This window comes from Tachypleus tridentatus, chromosome 3, assembly GCF_004210375.1.
Source record: "Tachypleus tridentatus isolate NWPU-2018 chromosome 3, ASM421037v1, whole genome shotgun sequence".
NCBI classification, from domain to species: domain Eukaryota; kingdom Metazoa; phylum Arthropoda; class Merostomata; order Xiphosura; family Limulidae; genus Tachypleus; species Tachypleus tridentatus.
Genome location: NC_134827.1, coordinates 48,912,147 through 48,920,934, shown reverse-complemented (window position 1 = coordinate 48,920,934; position 8,788 = coordinate 48,912,147).

Here is an 8,788-nt window from a genome sequence, read left to right as displayed (position 1 = left end):
TATACAATGGACTATCTATGGTCTGCCCTCCACGAAACAGGGTTCTAGCTTTGTACGTCCCTAGGTATATCACTCCGTTGCTGGGGGCAGGGTGAAAGTGATCATTGCTCGATTATGTTAGATGATTTGCTGCATATGGAGATTTAGGTTTCAAAATTCTCTAATTTTGAAGAGATGAGACAAGAATTATCCGTTTTTAATTGGGTGAGAGATTTAACTGATCCCATACTGTCACAACGGTAAGTCAACGGATTTAAAACTTAAAATCAGGGATTCGATTCCCCCTCATTGAACTCAGAAGATGCCCCGATGTGGCTTTCCTATAAAGAAACACACACGCACAGATTTAACTGGAGATTTTCATCAAAATTAGAAAACATTTTAAAATTAATTTCCAAATATTAAAGACGGGCATGTTCCTTATAGAAAAAAGGGCGCGTGCACATGAAAGAAACCAAATCAAAAACCGGGTTGGCTCACAAAGTGTGTTAAGAAGAAGATTAAAAAAACGTTATAAATTTAAACATTTTTTACTCCTATGATTTGAAAGGGAACGGATGCTATAATACAGGGGCGTGGATCCTAGGGGATGGAGTATACTTCCCCTTCATTTTAGGTGGGGGTATAGTGCATACAATCATCCCCTAAAGTTTGGTCTGTTGAATTGTTTTATTGTATCACAGGCCTACAAATTGTGTGTTTGTTCTTGTGATTCTCGTGTTTTTACCAATCGAATTACATAATTAGGCCTAGATGTAGGCTTTTTCAGCAGCCGAAATGTATATCTCTAATATGGGCGTGCTTCTAAGCTTTAGATCTAAGCGATAGTTCGTAAATATCAGCCAGTAGGCCTAAGTATACATGCACGTATCGTGGCAAAAGATTACTCTGTGACTGCATGTTTACAGCTTTCAGGTTCACGTAATCAGAGATTACCAATTTGCAAACTAAACTAAACTAACGTGGCAGGTTCAGTTTAGAGAGAGAAATCCGAAGAGTTCTCTCTCCAACTGGGGTGTTCAGGAACTTTGTAGTTCCTCTTCGTCCCCTTCGTGGATTGTTATTAGGATTAAGTGGTGGTTTTTTTTAATTATTATTTTAATAAATTAATTATCGTTATTATTCTTGACTTTTGGGTGGGGAATGTCTCACTAAATGGTCTTTTGGGTGGAGGCAAAGGTGGCAGTGGAAAGAAGGAAAGGTCGGGACCTGTCTCGAAAAGAAAAAGTTGGGTAGATGTGAACATGAATGTAATTCATTCAAGTTCAGATCAAATCAAACGGCCCGATTCTGGGTCTGGCAAAAGGTTGCCTGGGCTGGGATCTAGAAATCCAATGCCTGAAGATTTTGATGTGGGGAAACGGAGTACCCCGAGAAAACCCACTTTCACCCGACAGGCGCCGAAAGTTTGCCTGTCGTGTGCCCTGTACCTGAAAAAAAAGGAATTCATGTTAATAACATAGTTTTTATGTATTTAGACTCTTTGTTGAGTGGATTGTGATTCTTGAAATATGTTGTATGGTGATATGTATTTTGTTGGTGCACTTGATAATTTGTGTAGTGATGCCGTTAGTTTGTTTCTGTTTTCTGCTTTTCGATAATATTTCATAGAAAGTTCTGTTATTCTATCTCTTATAGTTGGTAAATTACTAATTTGGTGTAGATAATTTGTTGGTGTAAAGATGGTAAACTGAATGCGGATTTTAATATTTTGTTTTGTTGCACTTGGATTTTTTGGAGTGTGTTGTTTGACATGTTGTATGTTACTTGACATCCGTACTCTATTAGTGGACGGATGTAAGCCTTGTATATTTGTATAATGGTGTTCGGTGCGCATTTTGATTGTTTACCAGTTATAGTCTTTAGATATGAAATCCTTTTCTTATTGATGAGTGTATATTGTTTATGTGTTTTTCCATGTTAGTTTTGTGTCGAAAGTGACGCCAAGGAATGTGATGTTTTTGCTCATGTTGATGGTTGTGTTTCCAAGTGATAGATTTATTTTTTCTAGATTTTTTTTTTTGCTTCTTTAGTTTTCTATAGAAGGTGATTGCTTGTGTTTTGTCGGATTTAACACGACCTCCACTTGTTGCTCCATGTTGAGACGTTGTTTAGTGATTCTTGTACGCGAGACATGGCCATTACTGGGTTTCTGGAGGTGCTCCAGATTGCGATGTCATCTGCGTATTGTGAATTGTGTGTGTATGTTAGATTTGGAAAAGGTATGTCACTGACGAAAATTATGTAAAGAAGTGGAGAGAGGACTGATCCTTGGGGCACTCCTGCCGTTATATTAAACAATTTGGATATGGTTTTATTGACTTTTACTTGTGCTGTTCTATTGGTTAAAAAATTTGAAATCCATTTGACTATCGTAGGATTTATTTGTAGGTGGTTTAGTTTGTATATGATGGCATTGTGCCAAACGCTGTCGAATGCTTTTGACATCTAGAATACCCCTGATGGTTACTTGATTGTTGTTGTAAGCTTTGTATATTGATTCGGTGAGTCGTGTGAGGTGAGCACACCTTTTTGCGTTGTTAGACTCAACCACTTATTTGAGTAGAGTTTCGAAAGATGAAAATAAGAAAAGGGAAAATAAAAAAAAACTTTTTTGGCATTTAACAGGAAAATGTAAACACTATGAAATTAGCCTAAACACTAGCTGGTCAAAGTTTAAGAACATACCAAAAAAAGTCCTAGACAGAGTAGGATATGTTCAAAAGAGGTCTCAGTAGTGAGTTGCACGGCCGTCATTGAGAATAACTTCAAACATTCGCTTTGGCATGGTCGGTATAAGCGTTTCGAGAAGGCTGGCTGGAATGTTACCCAAAGTGGTGAAGATGGCTTCACGAAGATCATGCACTGTTTGGAATTGACGTCCATTTCTATAGACTTCCTTGCCATCCACCACCAAACATTTTCAATGGGGTTCAGTTCGGGCGAACACGCTGGATGGTCCAAAAGAATCATGTTATTCGCCATGAAAAAGTCCTTTGTCCTGCGGGCATTGTGGATTGCAGCATTGTTCTGCTGAAAGATTCAGTCATTTACAAACAATTTTTTTCAGTTAATAAGGATGCTCTCTCCAACATGCCAATGTAGCAAGCTACTGTTTGACACCCTGTGTAACCTGAAGCTCCATTGTTCCATGGAAGGAGAAAGCACCCCAGATCATGATGGAACCTCCTCCACTGTGTCGTGTAGAAAATGTCTCCGGTGGGATATCCTTATCGTGCCAGTAACGTTGAAAGTTATCTGGATCATCCAGCTTAAATGTTTTCTTATCAGAAGTGTCCACTTTTCTACGTCCCATGTTTGGTGCTTCTCAGCAAAGTTTAACCGAGCTGCTTCATGATGTGGAAGGAGGCGTGGACTTTGAAGATGTTTACGGTTTTTAAAGCCTTTCTCTCGTAGATACCGTTTTATTGTTCTCGAGCTCCATTTTGTGTCCGTAAGGGCCATAATCTGGTTCGTCGATCGGCTGGTGTCTTGTCGGACAGCCCGTCGAATCCTTCTGCTCAACGCTGGCGAAATTTTCTTAAGCCGACCACTAGAAATTATCGTTCTGTATCCCTCAGGATCTTTTAAGAAATTTGCAACAGCAGTTTTACTACGCCCAATCTCACCAGCGATGGCACGTTGAGAGAGACCTTGCTTTTGCAGCTCGACGATTCTGCCACGTTCAAACTCTGTTAACTTTTTAGCCTTTGCCGTATTTTTACCAAATGTAACACAAAAGATGTCAGTAGGAGATGTTGACAACGCTAATGCTTGAACACAAATGACTAAATTTTGTTACGTGTTTACCGATTAACGCTTCTTTTCAATATGATCTTAAACTTTCGACCATCTAATATTTAGGCTAATTTCATAGTGTTCACATTTTCCCTATTAAATGCTATAATTTTTTTTTCACTTTTCTTATTGTCATCTTTCGAAGCTCTACTCAAATAAGTGGTTGAGTCTAACAACGCAAAATGCATATTTTTTTTTATGTTCATTGGCCTTAAGTTTTTGGCCAGCAGTGTACATATATATGAACCAAGAAAGTTGTTCGAAAGGATATTCACGAAATCGAAAACCAATACGAAAATTGATTGGCTAAAAGAATGCTTATATTTGACGATCGTGAGGTGGTGGGGTTATCACATTTTAATTGATGAGCATTTAATAAGTTTTTCTGATCTTGAAGAGTTACTGGATATAACAAAGTCGAACAATATTATCACGTTAATTCTGAGCTTCATATGGAAAAACAAGGAACTTTAAAGAATGGTAAACTAAGGCAAAGCATATTTCCCCGAAGGTTTTGAAGAAGGTTAAAGATTCTTTGACAGATTGTTTAAGCAGAGTATACATGGCAAAACTTCGTGGAATGGACTGCAGCTGCCTGTTGTGGAGACACAAGTGTAGAGGACGACGTTTCGAAAGTCTTCCACCTTTCATCAAGGTTAAAGATTGGATATGTGAGCCAGTTTCTACTATTTGTAGCAAGTCCTTGAATATTGGACTGTTACCAAAGGATTACATATTAGCTAATTGAGGTAAAATGAAATTCACAGTAATTATAGATACATTTGTTTTATATCAGTGGTGAGAAGTGTTTCACAGCCTCATAAAAGATTTATCTGGTGAGTTGGGAGAACACATCGTAGATAGCTTTTGATTATAAGATACACGTGATAATGCATGCCAGATATAATAACTTATATCATGACTATACTCTTGATGGAAATAACCTCCACAGTGTTATGGAAGAAAATAATCTTTGTGTTTTAGTTGATTAGTCTTAAGAGTTGCCCAAACGATGTGTTATTACTAGTAACAGAATTTAACTTTGTATCTACAGAAATAAAGGAGTGTTGTAGAATATTGTCCCTCGTCTGTTATTACTAAATTAGGGACAGCTACTGTAGATAACCCTTATTTAGCTCTGCTTATACTAAGCATGTGCCGCAGAAACTCTCTGTCAGTTTTGTGTGTGGAACAAGTGAATCGAGTTTTGTTGGAAAAATCCATCCAGTCAGGACTGCTCTAGAAACAGTGAGAGTTTCTTATGTACCCAGCAGGGAACAAAAGTATACAAGCGATATGCTACTGTTTACTTTGTACCAGACTGAGTGGTTGTAATCCTATTGCACAAGAGATACTGTCTTTCACACGGAAAGAAGGCAGTAGCATTGGTTGTAATATGTTCATCAGGAAATGGAGTCCCAATGCTACTATGTAATTATAAATGATTACTATCTACCTTGTTATAGCCATCAAAACAGCAAACAAAGAGAAAGGGGTCGATTTTAGATCTAAAATTAGAATTGTATTAGATCCAAAGATGAACAGTATTCTCCCAGCGCATCTGAAATTGTTTGTTGATTATTTTAACACCAACCCAGAATAAACTCAGTACTGTTGTCTCAGTAACCTGATGGCTAAGTATACTAATTGGAGAGAATCATGTATTATCACATGAAAACGAGGAATCTGACTCCTATCCAACAACAACAACAAAACACCCTGCAGCATTTCCTACTCACAGCTCCAAGAGTATCCAGTTAAACATTGAGAATGCTGACAGAAGATACGAAAGTAACCTTTTCTAGTCCACTCTGGTGTCATAAATAGCAATCCTATAGAGAAGGTTGTGTTCTCCACGAATTCTTAATGGCCGTAAAATAGTAGCTAACACTCTAACAGATGACAGTGTTAACGTTCCACTGCGGTAAATAGAAAGGTTTACCGTTGTTGAGAAATGAGATGTCAACACAGCTATAGAAAGGAGGATGTCATTTCCTAGAGTGTCTTACATAAGCTCTGAAAGTCCTCGTGCCACTTTCTACAGTGTCTTACACAAACTCTGAAAGTCCTCGTGTCACTTCCTACAGTGTCTTACACAAACTCTGAAAGTCCTCGTGTCATTTCCTGGAGTGTCTTACACAAACTCTGAAAGTCCTCGTGTTATTTTCTAGAGTGTCTTACACACTCTGAAAGTCCTCGTGTCATTTCTAAAGTGTCTTACACAAACTCTGAAAGTCCTCGTGTTTTACCTAGAGTGTCTTACACAAACTCTGAAAGTCCTTGTGTCATTTCCTAAAGTGTTTTACACAAACTCTGAAAGTCCTCGTGTTATTACCTAGAGTGTCTTACACAAACTCTGAAAGTCCTCGTGTCATTTCCTAAAGTGTTTTACACAAACTCTGAAAGTCCTCGTGTTATTACCTAGAGTGTCTTACACAAACTCTGAAAGTCCTTGTGTCATTTCCTAAAGTGTCTTACACAAACTCTGAAAGTCCTCGTGTTATTTTCTAGAGTGTCTTACACAAACTCTGAAAGTCCTCGTGTCATTTCCTGGAGTGTCTTACACAAACTCTGAAAGTCCTCGTGTCATTTCCTAAAGTGTCTTACACAAACTCTGAAAGTCCTCGTGTTATTACCTAGAGTGTCTTACACAAACTCTGAAAGTCCTCGTGTCATTTCCTAAAGTGTCTTACACAAACTCTGAAAGTCCTCGTGTTATTTCCTAGAGTGTCTTACACAAACTCTGAAAGTCCTCGTGTTTTCCCTAAAGTGTCTTACACAAACTCTGAAAGTCCTCGTGTTATTTCCAAGAGTGTCTTACACAAACTCTGAAAGTCCTCGTGTTATTACCTAGAGTGTCTTACACAAACTCTGAAAGTCCTCGTGAGAGTTTATCTCTAGGCTATTACAGCTTTCAAAGAGGTGCAGATACAATGGATGACTTGCTGTCTTCTATGAGATTGGCTTTATTTTCATTCATAAATCATAAAATTAGTGACTTTATACGTATATTTGTGCAATTAATTTGGTGTTTCAAATGTATCTTTACGATAGAAGTTTGTATATATATGTATTCATAGGTTCAGATTTAAGGGTAATTTTTTATCAACCATTTCTACGGTATGTATAAGCGCAGCCGTTCTTCACGTCTTATCTTTATTATCTTGTTAAATGTGTTGTCATTACTTGTCTTATTTTAGTTGTGTTAAATAGTAAATTATAACTGAATTTTAAACTTGTATGATACTAGTAATGATACTAGTCATGTCTTGTAACAATTGTACTGCAGTTCTTTGGATTGTATCTACGTGATACCATGTACTACAGTTCTATAGATTGTATCTACGTGACATCATGTACTACAGTTCTATAGATTGTATCTACGTGATATGATGTACTACAGTTCTTTGGATTGTATCTACGTGATATGGCGTACTACAGTTCTATAGAATGTATCTACGTGATATGGTGTACTACAGTTCTTTGGATTGTATCTACGTGATACCATGTACTACAGTTCTTTGGATTGTATCTACGTGATACCATGTACTACAGTTCTACGTGATATCATGTACTACAGTTCTATAGATTGTATCTACGTGATACCATGTACTACAGTTCTTTGGATTGTATCTACGTGATACCATGTACTACAGTTCTATAGATTGTATCTACGTGATACCATGTACTACAGTTCTTTGGATTGTATCTACGTGATACCATGTACTACAGTTCTATAGATTGTATCTACGTGATATGATGTACTACAGTTCTATAGATTGTATCTACGTGATATGATGTACTACAGTTCTTTGGATTGTATCTACGTGATACCATGTACTACAGTTCTTTGGATTGTATCTACGTGATATGATGTACTACAGTTCTTTGGATTGTATCTACGTGATACCATGTACTACAGTTCTTTGGATTGTATCTACGTGATATGATGTACTACAGTTCTTCAGATTATATTTATGTGATATCATGTACTGAAGTTCTTCAGATTATATTTATGTGATATCATGTACTGAAGTTCTTCAGATTATATCTACGGAAACTTCTGTTCCTGTTTTAATTGAGTGTAAAAGCTATGTGGTAATTAAGAGCTTTTAAAATATTTTCTTGGTATGATGTACCAGTAAGTTCTGTTTTTATACATACCAAAGTTGAGGTTGGCTATGAGTGAACGTTTTTCAAACTTCGGCTTAGGTCGTAAGTCTGTATATCTCCTACACTCTAGAAGTCACGCATGACTTGAACGAGCCCTCGTGCTCGTCAGTCTGTAAACGAAAGCTCTGAGTGAGAAAAATTAGTTTTATTTTACATTCTGACTTCTGGCTGAGCAGATAAGAAGGACAAGACAACGAAAGTAATAATATACAGCATTTCTAGTTTTAAGTGAAGTGTTCGAAGATAATCGTATTATAATTAGATGATATGTAATAGAAGGAAGAGAACTGTCCTGGAATGAAACTCTTGCTATACATATAAAGACACAAAGATCGATACACATTATTTATATGTATTATACATTTGGTAATATACGAAATATACATCCAACATCATGATCTTTGACTAATGTTATGGTGTGAAGCGTTATTACATTCAGTTATTGATAGTGACGAGAAACCCACTGGTAGTAACACCGTATCTCGAGATGGCTGGTATGGGTAATAAAACTGTTATTAAAATAAATAACACAACAATCATTCGGCCATCTTAGATCGTCTTCAGGTTAACAAAGACAGTTTGCAACTGACCGTTTCCAGACACATGTCTTCGGAACGAGTATAAATGGATACGAGATTGTAGGGGGCGTTGCAGTATACATTAGGTTATTAATTAGTATAGGTATAAAGATGTTCCTTTATATTGGTTTAATTATGGTTTAAGTTGTTGTATAAGCAGGGCTTCTTTGATTTTGCATTTATTTATATTTGTTTGTCTGCTTAGTATCTGGGAGTTTTCTTTGGTTTATATTTATTTT